The following is a 15,114-nucleotide window of genomic DNA, read 5'->3' as shown; positions in this document are numbered from 1 at the left end:
GCTGGGTATGTGCAGCATTGGTGGTTCAGTGGTCGAATTCTCGCCTGCCACGCGGGAGGCCTGGGTTCGATTCCCGGCTAATGCATCGACTGCTTTTTCTTCACTAGAGACAAGCTGTAACCTGAGGCAATCTGAAATCCAGCCAAACAGGAGCTGTACACAGGGACAGTGGCCATTCTTCTAATCTCATGGAAAGGCCCTTGTTCTACTTAATGTCACCAAGACCAAACAGTGTTACCTTCAAGGAATGTGCCACGTGCAGTTTGAGAAGACTCAAAAAGAAAATCAGATGCAGACTAGTCACTCTTCCATGCCATGCGCTTAGCGGCAAAAACAATGCCGTCTCCCCGTCGGGGAATCGAACCCCGGTCTTCCGCGTGACAGGCGGAGATACTGTCCACTATACTAACGAGCGAAGCATAAAAAGTCTCAGCTGCTTCTGCCCGGTTTCAAACTGGGGACCTTTCGCATGTAAAGCCAACGTGATGACCACTACACTACAGAAACTGAGCTGGTCACCTCCTGGCTGCAGCTTAGTGTCTGGATTAAAAAGGGACTCAAAACACACATATGGGCAGAAAGTTATCAAGCGATGCATAAAGGGTAAGCATTGTTTCTGCCCGGTTTCGAACCGGGGACCTTTCGCGTGTGAGGCGAACGTGATGACCACTACACTACAGAAACTGCATGCCTCTGCTCAGTGCCATTTGTGTTGCAGCACTCATCAGAGGCTTCACTCATCCAAAGAACTGGCTCAATTCTACTGACTAAGTCATGGGCCATGGGCTTACCAACAACAAAAAGCTAAAGCAGCAAACACGTGTCTGTGTGCCTTTAAAGCAGAGAAAGCAAAAGTAGCACTTGCAGCAACACAAAAGCATGGCATCAAAGTGTGAAGCCAGGCAAACGGCACAAGACACAAGCACCCAGTCCCTACAGCTAAGCACAAACTGCAGCTTCCACAAGCAGCCTTTGCTTTATGCTAAATGGCCAAACTGGCTCAGTAACATAAGCCTCCCACTCCAAACTAATTCAGTACAACAAGTGAGAAAGATCTCAGTCATGGTCAATGAAACTTTGAAATGAAACTTACAGATGAGAGAGCAGATTTGCAGAAAGGCACCCAGGTGTTCTCCTGCTTCCACAGGGCTATGAGAGTCTCCTTGCATCCCTGGAAACTTTGCAATGTGCAGCAGAAGGAGTCCAAGCAGTATTCCACTAAAATGAACCTGGGTCTTGCTGGGAGCCTCCACTCATCCACAGGACTTGATCACTTCTACTGGTCCCTTCCCTTTCCAGAAATTCAAAAGCTCTTTGTCTGAATCCCAGCTGTGACATCAGCAAACTCACCGTGCAGCCATTGGAGGAAAGGGGTGTGAAAGCTCTCTGCTAGTCCTGATAGACCAATAATGTGGTGGCACACAGCTGTGGTGATGGTGAAAGCTGTTGTGCAGTTGTTCTCTTTGTTGATGTGATGCAGAGAGATCAGCTGACTGCTAAAAGACCTCCTAGCACAATTACTCACCAAAGAACAAGTCTTGGAGACCAACTCCCCTTCACAGAGCCACAAAGACAAAACCAGCACTTGCTTGCAGCAACAGGTTCTAACAGGGTGGTGCTTTTGTCGCCTGCGTTGGTGGTATAGTGGTGAGCATAGCTGCCTTCCAAGCAGTTGACCCGGGTTCGATTCCCGGCCAACGCATACCCTTTAACCAGCAGGTGCCAAGGGAACAAAAAGTAGCTTGCAACTCCTTTCATATTGCTCGCTGCAACATAATTCCACCATCTCAGCCAGGAAGGTCTGAAGCTGGGCATGTGCAGCATTGGTTGTTCAGTGGTAGAATCCAGCCAAACAGGAGCTGTACACAGGGACAGTGGCCATTCTTCCAATCTCATGGAAAGGCCCTTGTTCTACTTAATGTCACCAAGACCAAACAGTGTTACCTTCAAGAAATGTGCCACGTGCAGTTTGAGAAGACTCAAAAAGAAAATCAGATGCAGACTAGTCACTCTTCCATGCCATGCGCTTAGCGGCAAAAACAATGCCGTCTCCCTGTCGGGGAATCGAACCCCGGTCTTCCGCGTGACAGGCGGAGATACTGTCCACTATACTAACGAGGACAAGCAAAAGGGGCATCGATTAGGCATACCTCCCTGAAACTCTCACCACTTGAGGTGAACAGAAAGGCCACCTGCAGCAAAGATGTTTCTGCCCGGTTTCGAACCGGGGACCTTTCGCGTGTTAGGCGAACGTGATGACCACTACACTACAGAAACTAACTGAGTGGGGCACTTCCTGGCTGTGGCTTTGTGTCTGGAATAAACTGAAATTCAAAAACTAGATGAAGGAAGAATGTTGTCATGCGAAGCATAAAAAGTCTCAGCTGCTTCTGCCCGGTTTCGAACCGGGGACCTTTCGCGTGTAAAGCGAACGTGATGACCACTACACTACAGAAACTGAGTCGGGCACCTCCTGGCTGCAGCTTAGTGTCTGGATTAAAAAGGGACTCAAAACAAACATATGGGCACCTGAGTCGGGCACCTCCTGGCTGCAGCTTAGTGTCTGGATTAAAAAGGGACTCAAAACAAACATATGGGCAGAAAGTTATCAAGCGATGCATAAAGGGTAAGCATTGTTTCTGCCCGGTTTCGAACCGGGGACCTTTCGCGTGTGAGGCGAACGTGATGACCACTACACTACAGAAACTGCATGCCTCTGCTCAGTGCCATTTGTGTTGCAGCACTCATCAGAGGCTTCACTCATCCAAAGAACTGGCTCAATTCTACTGACTAAGTCATGGGCCATGGGCTTACCAACAACAAAAAGCTAAAGCAGCAAACACGTGTCTGTGTGCCTTTAAAGCAGAGAAAGCAAAAGTAGCACTTGCAGCAACACAAAAGCATGGCATCAAAGTGTAAAGCCAGGCAAACGGCACAAGACACAAGCACCCAGTCCCTACAGCTAAGCACAAACTGCAGCTTCCACAAGCAGCCTTTGCTTTATGCTAAATGGCCAAACTGGCTCAGTAACATAAGCCTTCCACTCCAAACTAATTCAGTACAACAAGTGAGAAAGATCTCAGTCATGGTCAATGAAACTTTGAAATGAAACTTACAGATGAGAGAGCAGATTTGCAGAAAGGCACCCAGGTGTTCTCCTGCTTCCACAGGGCTATGAGAGTCTCCTTGCATCCCTGGAAACTTTGCAATGTGCAGCAGAAGGAGTCCAAGCAGTATTCCACTAAAATGAACCTGGGTCTTGCTGGGAGCCTCCACTCATCCACAGGACTTGATCACTTCTACTGGTCCCTTCCCTTTCCAGAAATTCAAAAGCTCTTTGTCTGAATCCCAGCTGTGACATCAGCAAACTCACCGTGCAGCCATTGGAGGAAAGGGGTGTGAAAGCTCTCTGCTAGTCCTGATAGACCAATAATGTGGTGGCACACAGCTGTGGTGATGGTGAAAGCTGTTGTGCAGTTGTTCTCTTTGTTGATGTGATGCAGAGAGATCAGCTGACTGCTAAAAGACCTCCTAGCACAATTACTCACCAAAGAACAAGTCTTGGAGACCAACTCCCCTTCACAGAGCCACAAAGACAAAACCAGCACTTGCTTGCAGCAACGGGTTCTAACAGGGTGGTGCTTTTGTCGCCTGCGTTGGTGGTATAGTGGTGAGCATAGCTGCCTTCCAAGCAGTTGACCTGGGTTCGATTCCCGGCCAACGCATACCCTTTAACCAGCAGGTGCCAAGGGAACAAAAAGTAGCTTGCAACTCCTTTCATATTGCTCGCTGCAACATAATTCCACCATCTCAGCCAGGAAGGTCTGAAGCTGGGCATGTGCAGCATTGGTGGTTCAGTGGTAGAATTCTCGCCTGCCACGCGGCAGGCCCGGGTTCGATTCCCGGCCAATGCATCGACTGCTTTTTCTTCACTAGAGACAAGCTGTAACCTGAGGCAATCTGAAATCCAGCCAAACAGGAGCTGTACACAGGGACAGTGGCCATTCTTCTAATCTCATGGAAAGGCCCTTGTTCTACTTAATGTCACCAAGACCAAACAGTGTTACCTTCAAGGAATGTGCCACGTGCAGTTTGAGAAGACTCAAAAAGAAAATCAGATGCAGACTAGTCACTCTTCCATGCCATGCGCTTAGCGGCAAAAACAATGCCTTCTCCCAGTCGGGGAATCGAACCCCGGTCTTCCGCGTGACAGGCGGAGATGCTGTCCACTATACTAACGAGGACGAGCAAAAGGGGCATCGATTAGGCATACCTCCCTGAAACTCTCACCACTTGAGGTGAACAGAAAGGCCACCTGCAGCAAAGATGTTTCTGCCCGGTTTCGAACCGGGGACCTTTCGCGTGTTAGGCGAACGTGATGACCACTACACTACAGAAACTAACTGAGGGGGGCACTTCCTGGCTGTGGCTTTGTGTCTGGAATAAACTGAAATTCAAAACCTAGATGAAGGAAGAATGTTGTCATGCGAAGCATAAAAAGTCTCAGCTGCTTCTGCCCGGTGTCGAACCGGGGACCTTTCGCGTGTAAAGCGAACGTGATGACCACTACACTACACTACAGAAACTGAGTCAGGCACCTCCTGGCTGCAGCTTAGTGTCTGGATTAAAAAGGGACTCAAAACAAACATATGGGCAGAAAGTTATCAAGCGATGCATAAAGGGTAAGCATTGTTTCTGCCCGGTTTCGAACCGGGGACCTTTCGCGTGTGAGGCGAATGTGATGACCACTACACTACAGAAACTGCATGCCTCAGCTCAGTGCCACTTGTGTTGCAGCACTCATCAGAGGCTTCACTCATCCAAAGAACTGGCTCAATTCTACTGACTAAGTCATGGGCCATGGGCTTACCAACAACAAAAAGCTAAAGCAGCAAACACGTGTCTGTGTGCCTTTAAAGCAGAGAAAGCAAAAGTAGCACTTGCAGCAACACAAAAGCATGGCATCAAAGTGTGAAGCCAGGCAAACGGCACAAGACACAAGCACCCAGTCCCTACAGCTAAGCACAAACTGCAGCTTCCACAAGCAGCCTTTGCTTTATGCTAAATGGCCAAACTGGCTCAGTAACATAAGCCTCCCACTCCAAACTAATTCAGTACAACAAGTGAGAAAGATCTCAGTCATGGTCAATGAAACTTTGAAATGAAACTTACAGATGAGAGAGCAGATTTGCAGAAAGGCACCCAGGTGTTCTCCTGCTTCCAGAGGGCTATGAGAGTCTCCTTGCATCCCTGGAAACTTTGCAATGTGCAGCAGAAGGAGTCCAAGCAGTATTCCACTAAAATGAACCTGGGTCTTGCTGGGAGCCTCCACTCATCCACAGGACTTGATCACTTCTACTGGTCCCCTCCCTTTCCAGAAATTTAAAAGCTCTTTGTCTGAATCCCAGCTGTGACATCAGCAAACTCACCGTGCAGCCATTGGAGGAAAGGGGTGTGAAAGCTCTCTGCTAGTCCTGATAGACCAATAATGTGGTGGCACACAGCTGGGGTGATGGTGAAAGCTGTTGTGCAGTTGTTCTCTTTGTTGATGTGATGCAGAGAGATCAGCTGACTGCTAAAAGACCTCCTAGCACAATTACTCACCAAAGAAAAAGTCTTGGAGACCAACTCCCCTTCACAGAGCCACAAAGACAAAACCAGCACTTGCTTGCAGCAACGGGTTCTAACAGGGTGGTGCTTTTGTCGCCTGTGTTGGTGGTATAGTGGTGAGCATAGCTGCCTTCCAAGCAGTTGACCCAGGTTAGATTCCCGGCCAAGGCATACCCTTTAACCAGCAGGTGCCAAGGGAACAAAAAGTAGCTTGCAACTCCTTTCGTATTGCTCGCTGCAACATAATTCCACCATCTCAGCCAGGAAGGTCTGAAGCTGGGTATGTGCAGCATTGGTGGTTCAGTGGTCGAATTCTCGCCTGCCACGCGGGAGGCCTGGGTTCGATTCCCGGCTAATGCATCGACTGCTTTTTCTTCACTAGAGACAAGCTGTAACCTGAGGCAATCTGAAATCCAGCCAAACAGGAGCTGTACACAGGGACAGTGGCCATTCTTCTAATCTCATGGAAAGGCCCTTGTTCTACTTAATGTCACCAAGACCAAACAGTGTTACCTTCAAGGAATGTGCCACGTGCAGTTTGAGAAGACTCAAAAAGAAAATCAGATGCAGACTAGTCACTCTTCCATGCCATGCGCTTAGCGGCAAAAACAATGCCGTCTCCCCGTCGGGGAATCGAACCCCGGTCTTCCGCGTGACAGGCGGAGATACTGTCCACTATACTAACAATAATAATAATAGAATTTTATTTATAAGCGCCTTTCAGGATACACAAGGACACTTTACACATCAAAGAAATTAAAAGAGAACAACAGAAAAGGTATAAAACGAGTAATAAAACATAAGAAAGTAAATAGTACTACTGCAAATATATATATATATAACTGAGAATAAAACAAATTAAAAACAAGTATTCAATAAAACTAAGAATTATGGAAAGCAGTTCTAAAGAGATAAGTTTTTAATTGCTTCTTAAAAATTGTCAAGGAGGAACATGAGCGGAGATAAAGGGGGATGGTGTTCCATAACTTTGGGCCAACAACACTAAACGCTCTTTCACCGTACATGCGCAGCTTGACAGGAGGTACAGAGAGCAAGCTGGCATCAGCAGACCGGAGCGAGCGTGAAGGACAGTATCTGGTCAGCAGAACAGAGAGATAGTCAGGAGCCAGACCATGCAGGGACTTGAATACTAAGAGGAGTATTTTGTAGTTTATGCGATATTGGACTGGAAGCCAGTGCAGATCTTTTAGTATAGGAGTGATGTGTTGCCAAGAGCTTGTATGTGTGAGAACTCTTGCTGCAGAATTCTGAACATACTGAAGCTTCTTCAGACTACGGGAAGGAAGCCCGATTAATACAGAGTTACAGTAGTCCAACCTGGATGTGATGAAAGCATGTATGAGGGTTTCAGCTACAGAGTTAGGAAGAGAAGGACGTAGTCTGGCAATATTTTTTAGGTGGAAAAAGGCTATTTTAGTTACGTTGTTTATATGAGCCTCCAAGGTAAGTGTGGAGTCCAGTATAACACCAAGATTGCGGACCTGGGCCACAGAGGACGTAATGAACCCTGGGATAGATATTGTTGGTTGACCAATCTTCTTAAATGTAGAAGGTGATGCAATAAGAATGGCTTCAGATTTGTTGTTATTCAATTTCAGGAAGTTCTTAGCCATCCATTTTCTTATATCAGTTAAACAGCTGATCAGTGCATCAGGAGGTAATGTATCAGAGGGTTTAGTGCATATGTAAATTTGAGTATCATCCGCATAACAATGAAACTGAAGACCATGTTGTCGGATAATATCACCAAGAGGAAACATATAAATTATGAAAAGAAGAGGGCCGAGTACAGAACCCTGCGGGACACCATGAAAGAGAGGTACGGTATCCGACCTGAAATTGCCCAGGGAAACAAACTGCAGCCTGTCAGTGAGATATGACCGAAACCACGCCAGCGAACGAGCGAAGCGAAGCGAAGCATAAAAAGTCTCAGCTGCTTCTGCCCGGTTTCAAACTGGGGACCTTTCGCATGTAAAGCCAACGTGATGACCACTACACTACAGAAACTGAGCTGGTCACCTCCTGGCTGCAGCTTAGTGTCTGGATTAAAAAGGGACTCAAAACACACATATGGGCAGAAAGTTATCAAGCGATGAGAGTCTCCTTGCATCCCTGGAAACTTTGCAATGTGCAGCAGAAGGAGTCCAAGCAGTATTCCACTAAAATGAACCTGGGTCTTGCTGGGAGCCTCCACTCATCCACAGAACTTGATCACTTCTACTGGTCCCCTCCCTTTCCAGAAATTCAAAAGCTCTTTGTCTGAATCCCAGCTGTGACATCAGCAAACTCACCGTGCAGCCATTGGAGGAAAGGGGTGTGAAAGCTCTCTGCTAGTCCTGATAGACCAATAATGTGGTGGCACACAGCTGGGGTGATGGTGAAAGCTGTTGTGCAGTTGTTCTCTTTGTTGATGTGATGCAGAGAGATCAGCTGACTGCTAAAAGACCTCCTAGCACAATTACTCACCAAAGAACAAGTCTTGGAGACCAACTCCCCTTCACAGAGCCACAAAGACAAAACCAGCACTTGCTTGCAGCAACGGGTTCTAACAGGGTGGTGCTTTTGTCGCCTGCGTTGGTGGTATAGTGGTGAGCATAGCTGCCTTCCAAGCAGTTGACCTGGGTTCGATTCCCGGCCAACGCATACCCTTTAACCAGCAGGTGCCAAGGGAACAAAAAGTATCTTGCAACTCCTTTCATATTGCTCGCTGCAACATAATTCCACCATCTCAGCCAGGAAGGTCTGAAGCTGGGCATGTGCAGCATTGGTTGTTCAGTGGTAGAATCCAGCCAAACAGGAGCTGTACACAGGGACAGTGGCCATTCTTCCAATCTCATGGAAAGGCCCTTGTTCTACTTAATGTCACCAAGACCAAACAGTGCAGCATTGCAAGACTCACTCCGAGCAGCATTGGTGATAATAGTAACGAGTTAATCCAACTAAATTCCTTTAATCCAATCTCCCAAAATGAACTAACTGTGTTGATTAAATCATCAAAGTCATCATCGTGTATACTCGATCCTGTTCCAACTCGTTTACTTAAAGATTTACTCCCAGCTATTGTAGAGCCCCTGCTTACATTAATCAATGCATCCCTTAGCCTTGGGTACGTACCTAAATTGTTTAAAAGTGCTGTTATTAAACCCCTGATTAAAAAACCTAATCTTGATCCACATGTTTTATCTAATTATAGGCCAATTTCAAACCTTCCTTTTGTCTCAAAGATATTAGAAAAAGTTGTTTCCAAACAATTATGTTCTTATTTGAATGAAAATTGTATTCATGAAAAATTTCAATCAGGATTTAGACCCAACCATAGTACCGAAACCGCATTAATTAGAGTAGTTAACGAGTTGTTAATGTCTTCTGATAATGGATGTGTCTCTTTTCTTGTTCTATTAGATCTTAGTGCAGCGTTTGATACGGTCGATCATAACATTTTACTGGAGAGGCTAGAAAATACAGTAGGTGTTAAAGGACTCGCACTCTCTTGGTTTCATTCATATTTGACTGACCGCTCGCAATTTGTTTATGTAAATAATAAATGCTCAGAAACTACAAAAGTAAAGTGTGGTGTTCCACAGGGGTCGGTACTGGGACCCCTATTATTTACACTCTATATGCTTCCACTAGGTGAAATTATTCATAAACATGGCATAAAATTTCACTGCTATGCAGATGACACTCAGCTGTATATATCAGCCAAACCAAATGATACCGACACAATCAGTAAGATAGAAGATTGTGTAAACGACATAAAAAACTGGATGTCGTGTAATTTTCTTTTACTTAATTCAGATAAAACTGAGGTTTTACTTGTTGGCTCTAAAGCTGCAAGAGACAAGTTGTCTAACCTGGTGCTAAACCTAAACACTTTCTCTGTTACTCCCAGCCCAGATGTAGAAAACTTAGGTGTCACACTAGATTCAGATCTTTCCTTTGATACACACATTAATAATATTACTAGAGTTGCTTTCTATCATTTGCGTAATATCTCTAAAATAAGAAATATACTATCTGCTAATGACGCCGAAAAACATCCATGCGTTTATAACTTCTCGGTTAGATTATTGTAATGCTCTTCTAACTGGATGCTCTGGTAGATCCATAAACAAACTCCAGTTAGTTCAAAATGCAGCAGCTCGAGTGCTAACTAGAACAAAAAAATTTGATCATATTACTCCTGTTCTATCGTCTCTACACTGGCTGCCAGTTAAATTCCGCATTGAATACAAAATACTTTTACTAACCTATAAAGCGCTACATGGTCTGGCTCCACAGTATCTGAGTGAACTTATTAATCACTATAATCCAGTGCGTCCACTTCGCTCACAAGATGCAGGGTTACTTATAGTTCCTAAAATTAAAAAGACCACAGCTGGTGGAAGAGCATTTTCTTACAAAGCTCCACAACTTTGGAATAATCTTCCTGCCTCTGTTCGGGATTCGGACACAGTCTCAATGTTTAAGTCTAGACTGAAAACATATTTATTTTCTCAAGCTTTTGAGTAATATAGACAAAGGCGCAGAGCTTGGGGGTTCTTGGTCATAGAAACTTGTGGTGATCAGGGATGTTGGGTTGCTGTCGTTCTGCCTCTCTTATCCGATCACTCAGGTTTGATGACGGTGGGGAGATGGGCGCTGATGTCCTGTGAAAGCCTTCATGACCTTGTTACCTGCTCGCTCTCCCTTTTAGTTATGCTGTAATAATTAGGGCTGCCGGAGTCTAAAACTCTCTGTAAAACTGTTTTACTCAACTAGCATTGTACATTATTAACTACATTCTTTGTTGTTTTACTCCAAGGGCATTCTGGTGGGAACCTGTTTACACGCCAAGGTTAAGGATTAAAGTCGAGACTGCCGTGGCGACGACACTGTTCCTGCCGGATGTGACGGGTCTGGAGTAATTTCCACCAAGAATGACAAGAAATCACTACAGACTTTATTGAAGATTATTTATCTATTTATTACCAGTTATAACTTTTAGTTCATTTAATTCTGTGTTTAGATGCTTTGTGTAAATTATGTATTTATTTAAAGTATCCTCCAGACCACCCAAGAAGGATGGGCCCTGCTGAGTCTGGTTCCTCTCAAGGTTTCTTCCTGTAATTTTCAGGGAGTTTTTCCTTGCCACAGTCGCCCTCGGCTTGCTCAACAGGGGTTTTTGTATCTATTTGTCATGGATTTTGTAAAGTTGCTTTGTGACAATGTCTATTGTAAAAAGCGCTATATAAATAAAGTTGACTTGACTTGACAGTGTTACCTTCAAGGAATGTGCCACGTGCAGTTTGAGAAGACTCAAAAAGAAAATCAGATGCAGACTAGTCACTCTTCCATGCCATGTGCTTAGCGGCAAAAACAATGCCGTCTCCCCGTCGGGGAATCGAACCCCGGTCTTCCGCGTGACAGGCGGAGATACTGTCCACTATACTAACGAGGACGAGCAAAAGGGGCATCGATTAGGCATACCTCCCTGAAACTCTCACCACTTGAGGTGAACAGAAAGGCCACCTGCAGCAAAGATGTTTCTGCCCGGTTTCGAACCGGGGACCATTCGCGTGTTAGGCGAAAGTGATGACCACTACACTACAGAAACTAACTGAGTGGGGCACTTCCTGGCTGTGGCTTTGTGTCTGGAATAAACTGAAATTCAAAACCTAGTTGAAGGAAGAATGTTGTCATGCGAAGCATAAAAAGTCTCAGCTGCTTCTGCCCGGTTTCGAACCGGGGACCTTCCGCGTGTAAAGCGAACGTGATGACCACTACACTACAGAAACTGAGTCTGGCACCTCCTGGCTGCAGCTTAGTGTCTGGATTAAAAAGGGACTCAAAACAAACATATGGGCAGAAAGTTATCAAGCGATGCATAAAGGGTAAGCATTGTTTCTGCCCGGTTTCGAACAGGGGACCTTTCGCGTGTGAGGCGAACGTGATGACCACTACACTACAGAAACTGCATGCCTCAGCTCAGTGCCACTTGTGTTGCAGCACTCATCAGAGGCTTCACTCATCCAAAGAACTGGCTCAATTCTACTGACTAAGTCATGGGCCATGGGCTTACCAACAACAAAAAGCTAAAGCAGCAAACACGTGTCTGTGTGCCTTTAAAGCAGAGAAAGCAAAAGTAGCACTTGCAGCAACACAAAAGCATGGCATCAAAGTGTGAAGCCAGGCAAACGGCACAAGACACAAGCACCCAGTCCCTACAGCTAAGCACAAACTGCAGCTTCCACAAGCAGCCTTTGCTTTATGCTAAATGGCCAAACTGGCTCAGTAACATAAGCCTCCCACTCCAAACTAATTCAGTACAACAAGTGAGAAAGATCTCAGTCATGGTCAATGAAACTTTGAAATGAAACTTACAGATGAGAGAGCAGATTTGCAGAAAGGCACCCAGGTGTTCTCCTGCTTCCACAGGGCTATGAGAGTTTCCTTGCATCCCTGGAAACTTTGCAATGTGCAGCAGAAGGAGTCCAAGCAGTATTCCACTAAAATGAACCTGGGTCTTGCTGGGAGCCTCCACTCATCCACAGGACTTGATCACTTCTACTGGTCCCCTCCCTTTCCAGAAATTCAAAAGCTCTTTGTCTGAATCCCAGCTGTGACATCAGCAAACTCACCGTGCAGCCATTGGAGGAAAGGGGTGTGAAAGCTCTCTGCTAGTCCTGATAGACCAATAATGTGGTGGCACACAGCTGGGGTGATGGTGAAATCTGTTGTGCAGTTGTTCTCTTTGTTGATGTGATGCAGAGAGATCAGCTGACTGCTAAAAGACCTCCTAGCACAATTACTCACCAAAGAACAAGTCTTGGAGACCAACTCCCCTTCACAGAGCCACAAAGACAAAACCAGCACTTGCTTGCAGCAACGGGTTCTAACAGGGTGGTGCTTTTGTTGCCTGCGTTGGTGGTATAGTGGTGAGCATAGCTGCCTTCCAAGCAGTTGACCCGGATTCGATTCCCGGCCAACGCATACCCTTTAACCAGCAGGTGCCAAGGGAACAAAAAGTTGCTTGAAACTCCTTTCATATTGCTCGCTGCAACATAATTCCACCATCTCAGCCAGGAAGGTCTGAAGCTGGGCATGTGCAGCATTGGTGGTTCAGTGGTAGAATTCTCGCCTGCCACGCGGGAGGCCCGGGTTCGATTCCCGGCCAATGCATTGACTGCTTTTTCTTCACTAGAGACAAGCTGTAACCTGAGGCAATCTGAAATCCAGTTAAACAGGAGCTGTACACAGGGACAGTGGCCATTCTTCTAATCTCATGGAAAGGCCCATGTTCTACTTAATGTCACCAAGACCAAACAGTGTTACCTTCAAGGAATGTGCCACGTGCAGTTTGAGAAGACTCAAAAAGAAAATCAGATGCAGACTAGTCACTCTTCCATGCCATGCGCTTAGCGGCAAAAACAATGCCGTCTCCCCGTCGGGGAATCGAACCTCGGTCTTCCGCGTGACAGGCGGAGACACTGTCCACTATACTAACGACGACTAGCAAAAGGGGCATCGATTAGGCATACCTCCCTGAAACTCTCACCTCTTGAGGTGAACAGAAAAGCCACCTGCAGCAAAGATGTTTCTGCCCGGTTTCGAGCCGGGGACCTTTCGCGTGTTAGGCGAACGTGATGACCACTACACTACAGAAACTAACTGAGTGGGGCACTTCCTGGCTGCGGCTTTGTGTCTGGAATAAACTGAAATTCAAAACCTAGATGAAGGAAGAATGTTGTCATGCGAAGCATAAAAAGTCTCAGCTGCTTCTGCCCGGTTTCGAACCGGGTACCTTTCGCGTGTAAAGCCAACGTGATGACCACTACACTACAGAAACTGAGTCGGGCACCTCCTGGCTGCAGCTTAGTGTCTGGATTAAAAAGGGACTCAAAACACTCATATGGGCAGAAAGTTATCAAGCGATGCATAAAGGGTAAGCATTGTCTCTGCCCGGTTTCGAACCGGGGACCTTTCGCGTGTAAGGCGAACGTGATGACCACTACACTACAGAAACTGCATGCCTCCGCTCAGTGCCACTTGTGTTGCAGCACTCATCAGAGGCTTCACTCATCCAAAGAACTGGCTCAATTCTACTGACTAAGTCATGGGCCATGGGCTTACCAACAACAAAAAGCTAAAGCAGCAAACACGTGTCTGTGTGCCTTTAAAGCAGAGAAAGCAAAAGTAGCACTTGCAGCAACACAAAAGCATGGCATCAAAGTGTGAAGCCAGGCAATCGGCACAAGACACAAGCACCCAGTCCCTACAGCTAAGCACAAACTGCAGCCTCCACAAGCAGCCTTTGCTTCATGCTAAATGGCCAAACTGGCTCAGTAACATAAGCCTCCCACTCCAAACTAATTCAGTACAACAAGTGAGAAAGATCTCAGTCATGGTCAATGAAACTTACAGATGAGAGAGCAGATTTGCAGAAAGGCACCCAGGTGTTCTCCTGCTTCCACAAGGCTATGAGAGTCTCCTTGCATCCCTGGAAACTTTGCAATGTGCAGCAGAAGGAGTCCAAGCAGTATTCCACTAAAATGAACCTGGGTCTTGCTGGGAGCCTCCACTCATCCACAGGACTTGATCACTTCTACTGGTCCCCTCCCTTTCCAGAAATTCAAAAGCTCTTTGTCTGAATCCCAGCTGTGACATCAGCAAACTCACCGTGCAGCCATTGGAGGAAAGGAGTGTGAAAGCTCTCTGCTAGTCCTGATAGACCAATAATGTGGTGGCACACAGCTGGGGTGATGGTGAAAGCTGTTGTGCAGTTGTTCTCTTTGTTGATGTGATGCAGAGAGATCAGCTGACTGCTAAAAGACCTCCTAGCACAATTACTCACCAAAGAACAAGTCTTGGAGACCAACTCCCCTTCACAGAGCCACAAAGACAAAACCAGCACTTGCTTGCAGCAACGGGTTCTAACAGGGTGGTGCTTTTGTCGCCTGCGTTGGTGGTATAGTGGTGAGCATAGCTGCCTTCCAAGCAGTTGACCCGGGTTCGAATCCCGGCCAACGCATACCCTTTAACCAGCAGGTGCCAAGGGAACAAAAAGTAGCTTGCAACTCCTTTCATATTGCTCGCTGCAACATAATTCCACCATCTCAGCCAGGAAGGTCTGAAGCTGGGCATGTGCAGCATTGGTGGTTCAGTGGTAGAATCCAGCCAAATAGGAGCTGTACACAGGGACAGTGGCCATTCTTCCAATCTCATGGAAAGGCCCTTGTTCTACTTAATGTCACCAAGACCAAACAGTGTTACCTTCAAGGAATGTGCCACGTGCAGTTTGAGAAGACTCAAAAAGAAAATCAGATGCAGACTAGTCACTCTTCCATGCCATGCGCTTAGCGGCAAAAACAATGCCGTCTCCCCGTCGGGGAATCGAACCCCGGTCTTCCGCGTGACAGGCGGAGATACTGTCCACTATACTAACGAGGACGAGCAAAAGGGGCATCGATTAGGCATACTTCCCTGACACTCTCACCACTTGAG

The 15,114-nt window shown here is 46.4% G+C and overlaps 19 non-coding genes across 19 annotated transcripts; 9 read left to right on the top strand and 10 right to left on the bottom strand.

The window, feature by feature from the left end:
- The first annotated feature begins 14 nt into the window (after positions 1–14).
- trnag-gcc (transfer RNA glycine (anticodon GCC)) lies at positions 15–85 on the top strand. Its single transcript has one exon. It is a non-coding gene; the product is annotated as a tRNA-Gly (tRNA).
- A 526-nt stretch (positions 86–611) lies between these two features.
- trnav-cac (transfer RNA valine (anticodon CAC)) lies at positions 612–684 on the bottom strand. Its single transcript has one exon. It is a non-coding gene; the product is annotated as a tRNA-Val (tRNA).
- Positions 685–1,630: 946 nt separating this feature from the next.
- On the top strand, positions 1,631–1,702 carry trnag-ucc (transfer RNA glycine (anticodon UCC)). The gene has a single exon. It is a non-coding gene; the product is annotated as a tRNA-Gly (tRNA).
- Positions 1,703–2,204: 502 nt separating this feature from the next.
- On the bottom strand, positions 2,205–2,277 carry trnav-aac (transfer RNA valine (anticodon AAC)). Its single transcript has one exon. It is a non-coding gene; the product is annotated as a tRNA-Val (tRNA).
- Positions 2,278–2,385: 108 nt separating this feature from the next.
- trnav-uac (transfer RNA valine (anticodon UAC)) lies at positions 2,386–2,458 on the bottom strand. Its single transcript has one exon. It is a non-coding gene; the product is annotated as a tRNA-Val (tRNA).
- Positions 2,459–2,634: 176 nt separating this feature from the next.
- Positions 2,635–2,707, bottom strand: trnav-cac (transfer RNA valine (anticodon CAC)). The gene has a single exon. It is a non-coding gene; the product is annotated as a tRNA-Val (tRNA).
- A 946-nt stretch (positions 2,708–3,653) lies between these two features.
- Positions 3,654–3,725, top strand: trnag-ucc (transfer RNA glycine (anticodon UCC)). The gene has a single exon. It is a non-coding gene; the product is annotated as a tRNA-Gly (tRNA).
- Positions 3,726–3,843: 118 nt separating this feature from the next.
- On the top strand, positions 3,844–3,914 carry trnag-gcc (transfer RNA glycine (anticodon GCC)). The gene has a single exon. It is a non-coding gene; the product is annotated as a tRNA-Gly (tRNA).
- A 413-nt stretch (positions 3,915–4,327) lies between these two features.
- trnav-aac (transfer RNA valine (anticodon AAC)) lies at positions 4,328–4,400 on the bottom strand. Its single transcript has one exon. It is a non-coding gene; the product is annotated as a tRNA-Val (tRNA).
- Positions 4,401–4,690: 290 nt separating this feature from the next.
- On the bottom strand, positions 4,691–4,763 carry trnav-cac (transfer RNA valine (anticodon CAC)). The gene has a single exon. It is a non-coding gene; the product is annotated as a tRNA-Val (tRNA).
- A 1,136-nt stretch (positions 4,764–5,899) lies between these two features.
- Positions 5,900–5,970, top strand: trnag-gcc (transfer RNA glycine (anticodon GCC)). Its single transcript has one exon. It is a non-coding gene; the product is annotated as a tRNA-Gly (tRNA).
- A 2,232-nt stretch (positions 5,971–8,202) lies between these two features.
- trnag-ucc (transfer RNA glycine (anticodon UCC)) lies at positions 8,203–8,274 on the top strand. Its single transcript has one exon. It is a non-coding gene; the product is annotated as a tRNA-Gly (tRNA).
- A 2,725-nt stretch (positions 8,275–10,999) lies between these two features.
- trnad-guc (transfer RNA aspartic acid (anticodon GUC)) lies at positions 11,000–11,071 on the bottom strand. The gene has a single exon. It is a non-coding gene; the product is annotated as a tRNA-Asp (tRNA).
- Positions 11,072–11,335: 264 nt separating this feature from the next.
- On the bottom strand, positions 11,336–11,408 carry trnav-uac (transfer RNA valine (anticodon UAC)). Its single transcript has one exon. It is a non-coding gene; the product is annotated as a tRNA-Val (tRNA).
- Positions 11,409–12,531: 1,123 nt separating this feature from the next.
- On the top strand, positions 12,532–12,603 carry trnag-ucc (transfer RNA glycine (anticodon UCC)). Its single transcript has one exon. It is a non-coding gene; the product is annotated as a tRNA-Gly (tRNA).
- Positions 12,604–12,721: 118 nt separating this feature from the next.
- On the top strand, positions 12,722–12,792 carry trnag-gcc (transfer RNA glycine (anticodon GCC)). The gene has a single exon. It is a non-coding gene; the product is annotated as a tRNA-Gly (tRNA).
- Positions 12,793–13,563: 771 nt separating this feature from the next.
- On the bottom strand, positions 13,564–13,636 carry trnav-uac (transfer RNA valine (anticodon UAC)). Its single transcript has one exon. It is a non-coding gene; the product is annotated as a tRNA-Val (tRNA).
- A 933-nt stretch (positions 13,637–14,569) lies between these two features.
- Positions 14,570–14,641, top strand: trnag-ucc (transfer RNA glycine (anticodon UCC)). Its single transcript has one exon. It is a non-coding gene; the product is annotated as a tRNA-Gly (tRNA).
- Positions 14,642–14,988: 347 nt separating this feature from the next.
- Positions 14,989–15,060, bottom strand: trnad-guc (transfer RNA aspartic acid (anticodon GUC)). Its single transcript has one exon. It is a non-coding gene; the product is annotated as a tRNA-Asp (tRNA).
- Between the last annotated feature and the right edge of the window lie 54 nt (positions 15,061–15,114).

This window comes from Trichomycterus rosablanca, chromosome 4 (genome assembly GCF_030014385.1).
Source record: "Trichomycterus rosablanca isolate fTriRos1 chromosome 4, fTriRos1.hap1, whole genome shotgun sequence".
Lineage (NCBI taxonomy): Eukaryota > Metazoa > Chordata > Actinopteri > Siluriformes > Trichomycteridae > Trichomycterus > Trichomycterus rosablanca.
This window is presented reverse-complemented; position numbering and strand designations above follow the sequence as displayed.